This window comes from Jatropha curcas, chromosome 6, assembly GCF_041381405.1.
Source record: "Jatropha curcas cultivar XTBG-Jc1 chromosome 6, XTBG_Jcur_1.0, whole genome shotgun sequence".
In the NCBI taxonomy this organism is placed as follows: domain Eukaryota; kingdom Viridiplantae; phylum Streptophyta; class Magnoliopsida; order Malpighiales; family Euphorbiaceae; genus Jatropha; species Jatropha curcas.
In genome coordinates, this window is record NC_143156.1 from 10,357,374 (window position 1) to 10,364,917 (window position 7,544).

At 29.9% G+C, this 7,544-nt stretch overlaps 1 non-coding gene across 1 annotated transcript; it reads left to right on the top strand.

The window, feature by feature from the left end:
* Positions 1 to 1,544: 1,544 nt before the first annotated feature.
* On the top strand, positions 1,545 to 2,824 carry LOC105645335 (putative carboxylesterase 7). The gene has a single exon (XR_016321358.1). It is a non-coding gene; the product is annotated as a putative carboxylesterase 7 (transcript).
* Positions 2,825 to 7,544: the final 4,720 nt, after the last annotated feature.

The following is a 7,544-nucleotide window of genomic DNA, read 5'->3' on the forward strand; positions in this document are numbered from 1 at the left end:
AGTTTAAGAGAGCAAAATACTTATAATAAATACATGAAATATGTAATATGTATTTAGCTCTAGCATTTAATTTGAATCCTAAATCGAATAAAACTAAAAATATATATAGTAAATAAAGGAATTTTTAATTTTCATGTATAGCTTATTATATAATATTAAAATAATTAAAAATAAAATATATTTATTAATATGTAATTAACGTTAATTATCTATTAAGCATAATATTTACAATAAAATGTAATTGATATACATTTAAAATTAATTATCTATTAAGCATAATATTTAAAATAAAATTTAATTGGTCATTAATAATATTATTTTAGAACATTTTAAATTTCATTAAATGTATTATTGTAACGTTAATTATCTATTCAGCATAATATTTAAAATCATTAATAACGTTATTTTAAAACATTTAAAATTTCACTAAGGACATTATAGGTAATCAATTATTCTCCCCCTCCATCCCCACTTTTATATATAGTACAGATAGTAGGTTAACACAATTTTGGTACGTGGTATACAATCCTCGTGGGAACAATAGTCTATTTATTCTTTATTACTTGTTGCGATTTCGGTGCACTTGTGAATTTGCCCTAGCAGGTGGAATACTACTTCCATCTTATTAATGCGAATATATACTATATTGACAAAGAAAAAAAATATTTCAATTTATTTTTCTATATAAATTGAACTAGCACAAAAGAAGAATTTTGAGAATTTTCAAAAGAAAAACCTCCTGAGCAAAGAAACGAAACTAACTAAAACTCCCGAGCAAAGAAATGAAACTAAGTAAAAAAGCTCAGCTATTGCCTCTCCGTCCATAAATAAAAGAGTTGGTATAAAGGTGGAGACATAGGAAGATTGTTACACAGAGTAGCATATAGTTATGGAAAAAAAAATTCAAAATTACAAATATCGGTATCTATTAATTATAAAATATATTTTTTATAATTTAAAATATATAGATTTTTTTTTTTGAAAGAAATTTAAAATATATAGATTAATAGATTAGATTGGATGAATTATTATTATTACTAGATGTTAATTAATTTTTTAATTAAAATTTGAAACGTGGAATCAAAATATAAAAAAATAAAAATAAAAATAGAAAGCCACATAAGTAGCTGAATTAAAAAAAAAAAAGATATATAGATGTGGATTTATTCTTTCTTTTTCTTTTTTAATAACAAAAGGCTGATAAAAAACGTGGCTGATAAAATAAGTGAATACAATTAAATAAAATAAATTAACAACACAATACGTAACTAAAACTAAATTAAATTACAAAATCAAAATTAATTATACAAATCACTGTAACTTCTAAAAAAGAAAAATATAAATAATACTAAAAAAAAAAATTTTTGATTGAATTGAATTGATCATTTCAATCGCGATCAACCTCGATTTTAATAACATTCGACGGTGACTTGTAGTATTTTTTTTTTTTTATATATATATATATTTAAAAGGGTATATATGCGGCCCACATGTGGGCGGGATCCATTCGTTTCCATTGATTATATTCCCTTCTAACAATGGGAATCATATTATCTCTTATAAATTCTTTTGTCTCCTCTGTCTCCGTCCAGAGCTCTTCCCTTTACTTTCAACAGCTATTTCGTTTCTCTTCCAAACCAAGAGCAAATCGCCACTTCTCAGTTTCTTCATCCCTCTCCATGGATTCAACCATTTCTGAAGAAGTTGTTCATGACTTCTCTCCCTTCCTTCTCTTATACAAAGATGGCCACGTAGAGAGATTGATTGGGAATGACATAGACCCTCCTGGTCTAGACCAAAATACCCAAGTCCAATCCAAAGACATTATATATTTACAAGAAGAAAATCTCTCTTCTAGGCTTTATCTCCCAAGAAATGCTGTTAACTCTGACAAGAAACTCCCTCTTCTCGTTTTCTATCATGGGGGCGCCTTTTGCATTGAAACTGCTTTCTCTCCAGTCTTCCATAAGAATCTCAATAACTTAGTTGCAGAAGCAAATATTATAGCAGTTTCTGTTGAATATAGAAGAGCGCCAGAGCATCCTCTTCCGATTGGATATGAAGATTCATGGACTGCACTTAAATGGGTTGCTTCCCATGTTAATGGAAATGGACCTGAAGAGTGGTTAAATAGCTATGCTGATTTTGGTAAGGTGTTTTTAAGTGGAGAAAGTGCAGGTGCTAATATAGCACATCATATGGGTATTAGAAATGGGAAAGAGAAATTGTTTGGTATAAATCTTGTAGGTATTGCTTTAGTGCATCCTTATTTTTGGGGGAAAGAGCCTATAGGCAATGAAGCTAAAGAAAGTGAAAAGAGATCTCTAGCTGAAGCTCTATGGCATCTTGCTTGCCCTACAACAAGTGGGTGTGATGATCCATGGATTAACCCCCTTGTTGATCCTGACTTGGGTAAGCTAGGGTGTAACAAGATTCTTGTTATGGTTGCTGAGAAGGACTTGTTAAGGGATAGAGGATGGCATTATTATTATAAGTTGAAAGAGATTGGATGGAAAGGTTTAGTGGAGATTATGGAAAGTAAAGAGGAGGATCATGTATTCCATTTGCAGAACCCTACTACTGAAAACGCTCTGGCTGTGCTCAAAAGAATGGCTTCTTTCATCAATGAAAATCCAGCTTAATGGATAAAATTGATGTCCTTGTTTTTTTTTTTTTTAAGTATTGTGAGAGGATAATTCGAAATAGATCGTTTATGTATTTACTTCTAGGTCATGCTTAGTGTGTTAAAATAATTGTCCTTAAAAAATAAACTGACTTTGTAATAAGTTTAAAAATTTTGTACTTCGATTATTATTGTAATATATGAAGTGCAAGATATTTTATTTTAGATCTATCATTTCTTACGCATATTGTCCATTAAAAGTTGGATTGGAGGTTTTGTTGGTAATGGAGGGTGTTGTATTGTACAGGTCAAACGATAGGGCTATGGGATGATCTGAGGGTTTGAAGGTAATTAAGGACTTTGATAGGAAAAAAAATTATGGTGGACTGTTAAAATAAAATAGCAGTGGATTGTATTAACGGCTGGAATTCGTTTTTAAACTGAAACAGACATTCTCTCTTTCTCTCAAATAAGTTTTACAAGAAACAAGCTTAAGCTCGTATACTTACTATATGTACACATTGGATAAACTTGCTGAGATCTGGTATATGGGTCCACCATGATACCTGGAGAAGCTGTTAAAACGTAACTGACTTTGGCTGGTTCTTAAGTTTGTTGAGTTCTTTTTGCGATGATGTTGATGTTGGTGATGTACATCAGGTAACTGGAATTGGATGCGTGCGGTAGAGTAGAGTAGCGTTTGTTTGTAATAAATGAAGCGAAAGAGGGTTTCCTCCAAAGCCAAAAACATTGCAGAGTTATTTTCATTTAAATTAGGATGCGATAGAGTCATTTGATATCACTCTTCACCAATAATCTATCGATCTATATTACATTAATATACTAGTCGTAATTTTGCACTTTGCACGCGAATGTTTAATATGTTTAAAATAATTTTTAATATTAAATTATATTATTATTTTGAAAACTTTTTAATTTGTATTTTATAATGAAACAAAAAAAATATAAATTATTGATAATCCTTTAGTTGATTTATTTAATAAAGTTTTTCATATTAACATTTAGTGATAGTGAATTAAAATATTGCTTATTTTATTCCATTTGAATATATTATATATTTAAATTTGAGTCTCAAATATAAAATTATAAAAATTAACTATAACTTCAAACTTTGCATATCTATACTATTGGTGAATTCATAATTCCATATTTTTTGAATTAGAAAAATTCATTGATGTTGTAATTGAAATAAAAATGCAAAGCTTCAATATGTTTTTTTCAACAATATAACTAAATCTTTTTCAAAGTTTATTAAATGTATTCATATCACAAACTATCCAAAATATATATATATATATATATATTGCTAACATGAATTTAGGAAACTTCAAGAGTAAATTTCTCACTGGGGATTATCATATTTGGTTATTGTATAAATTTTCCCCGTAAATTTTAATTATATCTAATTTATGATATAATAAAATTGGCTAATAGAATTAACCAATAAATAATGACATTGAAAGAAAGCTAAAAGTTAATTTGTTAATTCAAACTTTTTATAATTTAATTAATTTAGCATATATAATCTAAAAATAAATAAAATTGCAGTTAACTTTACAAAAGAAAAGGTAAATTAATAATTTGTTTCATTCCCTAGAATTTTTATTATAACCATAGTGGATTAAAAAAAAACGTCTTTTGCTTGTTGGATTCTAATTTCAAATTTTATGAATGAAAAATTATGATTAGTTGCATGCAAAAAGCATGACAAATAAATTTATTATTATTATTGAAAAATATGTTTTGATATCCAAAATAAATGTATATTACATAAATGTGTTAAAATAAATTAAGTAAAAAGAGAATTCAAATCAGTTTTGATATTATTTAGTTACATTATTTACATAAAATTTCAATATAGAAGCAATATAATAATTTTCAACTAATTATTGAAGCTGGTAATAATTTTAATAAATAATCATTGAATGCAAATAATTTTAATAAATAATTTTCACTAATTATTGAATGCAAATAATCATTTTTATTGAGTCTGTTTATTTACAATTTTAATAAATAAACCATAAAAAAAGTTATAGCAATGATATTGGAACCACTTCAACCAGTTACATCGAGAAATAACAATGATGTAAAAGACATAAAAAAAATATGGAACTGATAACGAAAAGAAAAAGATACCGGCACATTGTTAAGATGAGAGCTAATTTTAATATGGTTCATAAATCAATACTAATAGATATATATAGATATTGCAATAAAAAAATAGAAAAAACAAAAATAAAAATTCAAAAAAGATAAACTGTACTAAGTTAATTTTTCATAAAGATAAACTTTCCATGATGAAATTAGAAAATTTAGAAACAAAGAAGAAATCTCCATGAATAGTACCTTCATCAATAAAGTGAAGAACAAATTCATTTATATACAGTGCCCTTGAATTCTTCAAACAAAGTTGGGATATCATCAAGAATGATTTGGTTAGATTTTTTCAGGAATTTCGTTCAAATGGTAAATTGGTTAATAGTATCAATTCATGCTTCCTGACACTCATTCCAAAATCACAGTGCCCTCAGAGTTTGAATGATTGTCGACTCATTTCACTTATTGGTAGCTTGTACAAAATCATTTCAAAAGTTTTGGCTTTGAGAATCAAGAAAGTTATTGGCTCTGTTATTAGTGAAAATCAAACGGGCTTTATTAATAGCAGACAGATCCTGGGTGGGGTTCTTATCTCCAATGAAATAATCCATGAGCTAAAAAGGAAAAAGGGCAAAGGAATCCTTTTTAAGGCTGATTTTGCTAAAGCATACGATTGTGTTAACTGGAATTTTCTACTTTCTATGATGAAGATGATGGGATTTGGTGATAGATGGTGTGGTTGGATTCTTGAATGTTTAAAGACGTCTAAACTCTCGGTCCTTGTAAACGGATCCCCTATTGAGGAATTCACCATGAAAAGGGGTTTAAAACAGGGAGACCCTTTATCACCTTTTTTATTCTTGATTGCAGCTGAAGCTCCAAATATTTTGATGCAAAATGCTGTGCTCAAATGCTTTATTTCTGGAATTAGAATGGGGGCAGAAGAGGTGATTGTGTCTCACCTTCAATTTGCAGATGATTCCATAATTTTCAATAAAGCAGACAGCTAAGAAGTTTTGAATATTCAAAGACTCCTTCTCTGCTTTCAGTTTTTATCTGGCCTAAAAATTAATTTCAATAAAAGCTGCATTTTTGGTATTAATGTCAATGAGGATGAGTTGAGTTCTTTGGCTAGTGTCTTGCCCTGTTCACATAGTTCGTTTCCCTTCTAAAGATTTAGGGATTCCAATTGGGGCAAATGTTAAAAAGTTTGAGACTTGGCAGCCTATTATCTCAAAAATGAAGTTATCAAAATGGAAGACTAAATTTTCATCATTTGACGGTGAAGTTTCTTTGCTTAAATCAGTATTAGTTGCACTACCTCTTTATTTCATGTCAATGTTTAAGGCTCCTTATAAAGTGAGTCTCAAAATAGAGCAAATTCAAGGAAAATTTTTATGGGGTCGTGGAGCTGATGGTGAGCATCTTATTAATTGGGTTTGCTGGAGGATTATTAATCGTAAAAAATGTAAAGGAGGTTTGGGGGTTTGCTCCATTCAAAGGAAAAATATATCCTTACTATGCAAATGGTGGTGGCGTTTTAAAAGAGAGAAAGGTTCACTGTGGAAAAAGATTCTGATCTCTAAATACGGGAAGGAAGCCTTATTGCAATCTAATATGGAGGCATCCATATGGAGAAAACTTAGCCCCTACTGGCGGGAAGTGGTGTCTTTAGGTGCAAATAAAAATGCAGCCAATAAGTTTATTAAAAGAGGCTTTAAATGGTTAGTGGGCAATGGTAAAAATATCAGATTTTGGTGGGATATTTGGTTAGAAGACACTCCATTGGGAATCTTATTTCCTAGGCTTTTCAGAATCAGCAGCTTGAAAAGAGCTTTCGTTCGTGATTGTGGATATATTGAAAATGGGCTTTGGAAGTGGAACTTGCGTTGGCAAAGAGAGATGAGGTCTTTTGAAATTGATTTGTTGGTTCTGCTCAAGTCTTCATTTGATAATATTTCCATTATGCCTAACAGAGAAGATAAATTAGTTTGGATTTTTGACGAAATCGGTTCCTTTTCAGTCAAGAGCTTGTGTAATTTAATGGAAGACACTGAGATTGGTGATCAAGTTCCTGAGTTTAATTTTAAATTGGTTTGGGTTAGCGGTGTTCCTCTAAAAATTTCTCTCTGTGTGGAAAGCTTTTCTTAATAGGATTTCATCTAAGGAGAATTTATTTAAAAGGGGTTGCATTTCAAGCTTAGAAGAGTGTTCATGTTCTTTTTGCAGGTCATCAGTTGAAAATTCAGACCATTTATTGCTTGGCTACATTTTTGCGAATAAAATCTGGAATGCTATCTTTCGATGGTGGGGTGTGAGAGTTGTTCTTCCAAGTTCCTTTACTAACTCGGGGTGGCAATGGGATTTTCTGTTACAATTCAAGGGCCTAAAGTTTGCTTGGTTAATTATATTCTTTATAACAACTTGGTCACTTTGTTTATGTAGAAACAAGTTGGTATTCTCAAACGAATTGCAGGAAGTTGATCCAGTTGTAGAAGGAATCCATATTAGAAGTTTTGGGACTTTGAAAGTTAAGTTCCCTTCTCTCCCTTATAGCCTAAATGATTGGATTATGTATCCTTTGTTAGTGTCAAAGAGCAATGTATTTCAAGCTGTTTTACCAGTAATTTCAAAATGTTGGGTTCCTCCTCAAGAAGGGACTCTTAAATTCAAAGATGGGTCTGCCCTAAGAAAGTCTGGACCAGCAGATATTTGAGGTTTAATAAGGAATTCATAAGGGTTTGTTCTATGTGGTTTTTATGAATCAATCGGTTCAGAAGAGTCAAATGTGGCTAAGTTATTC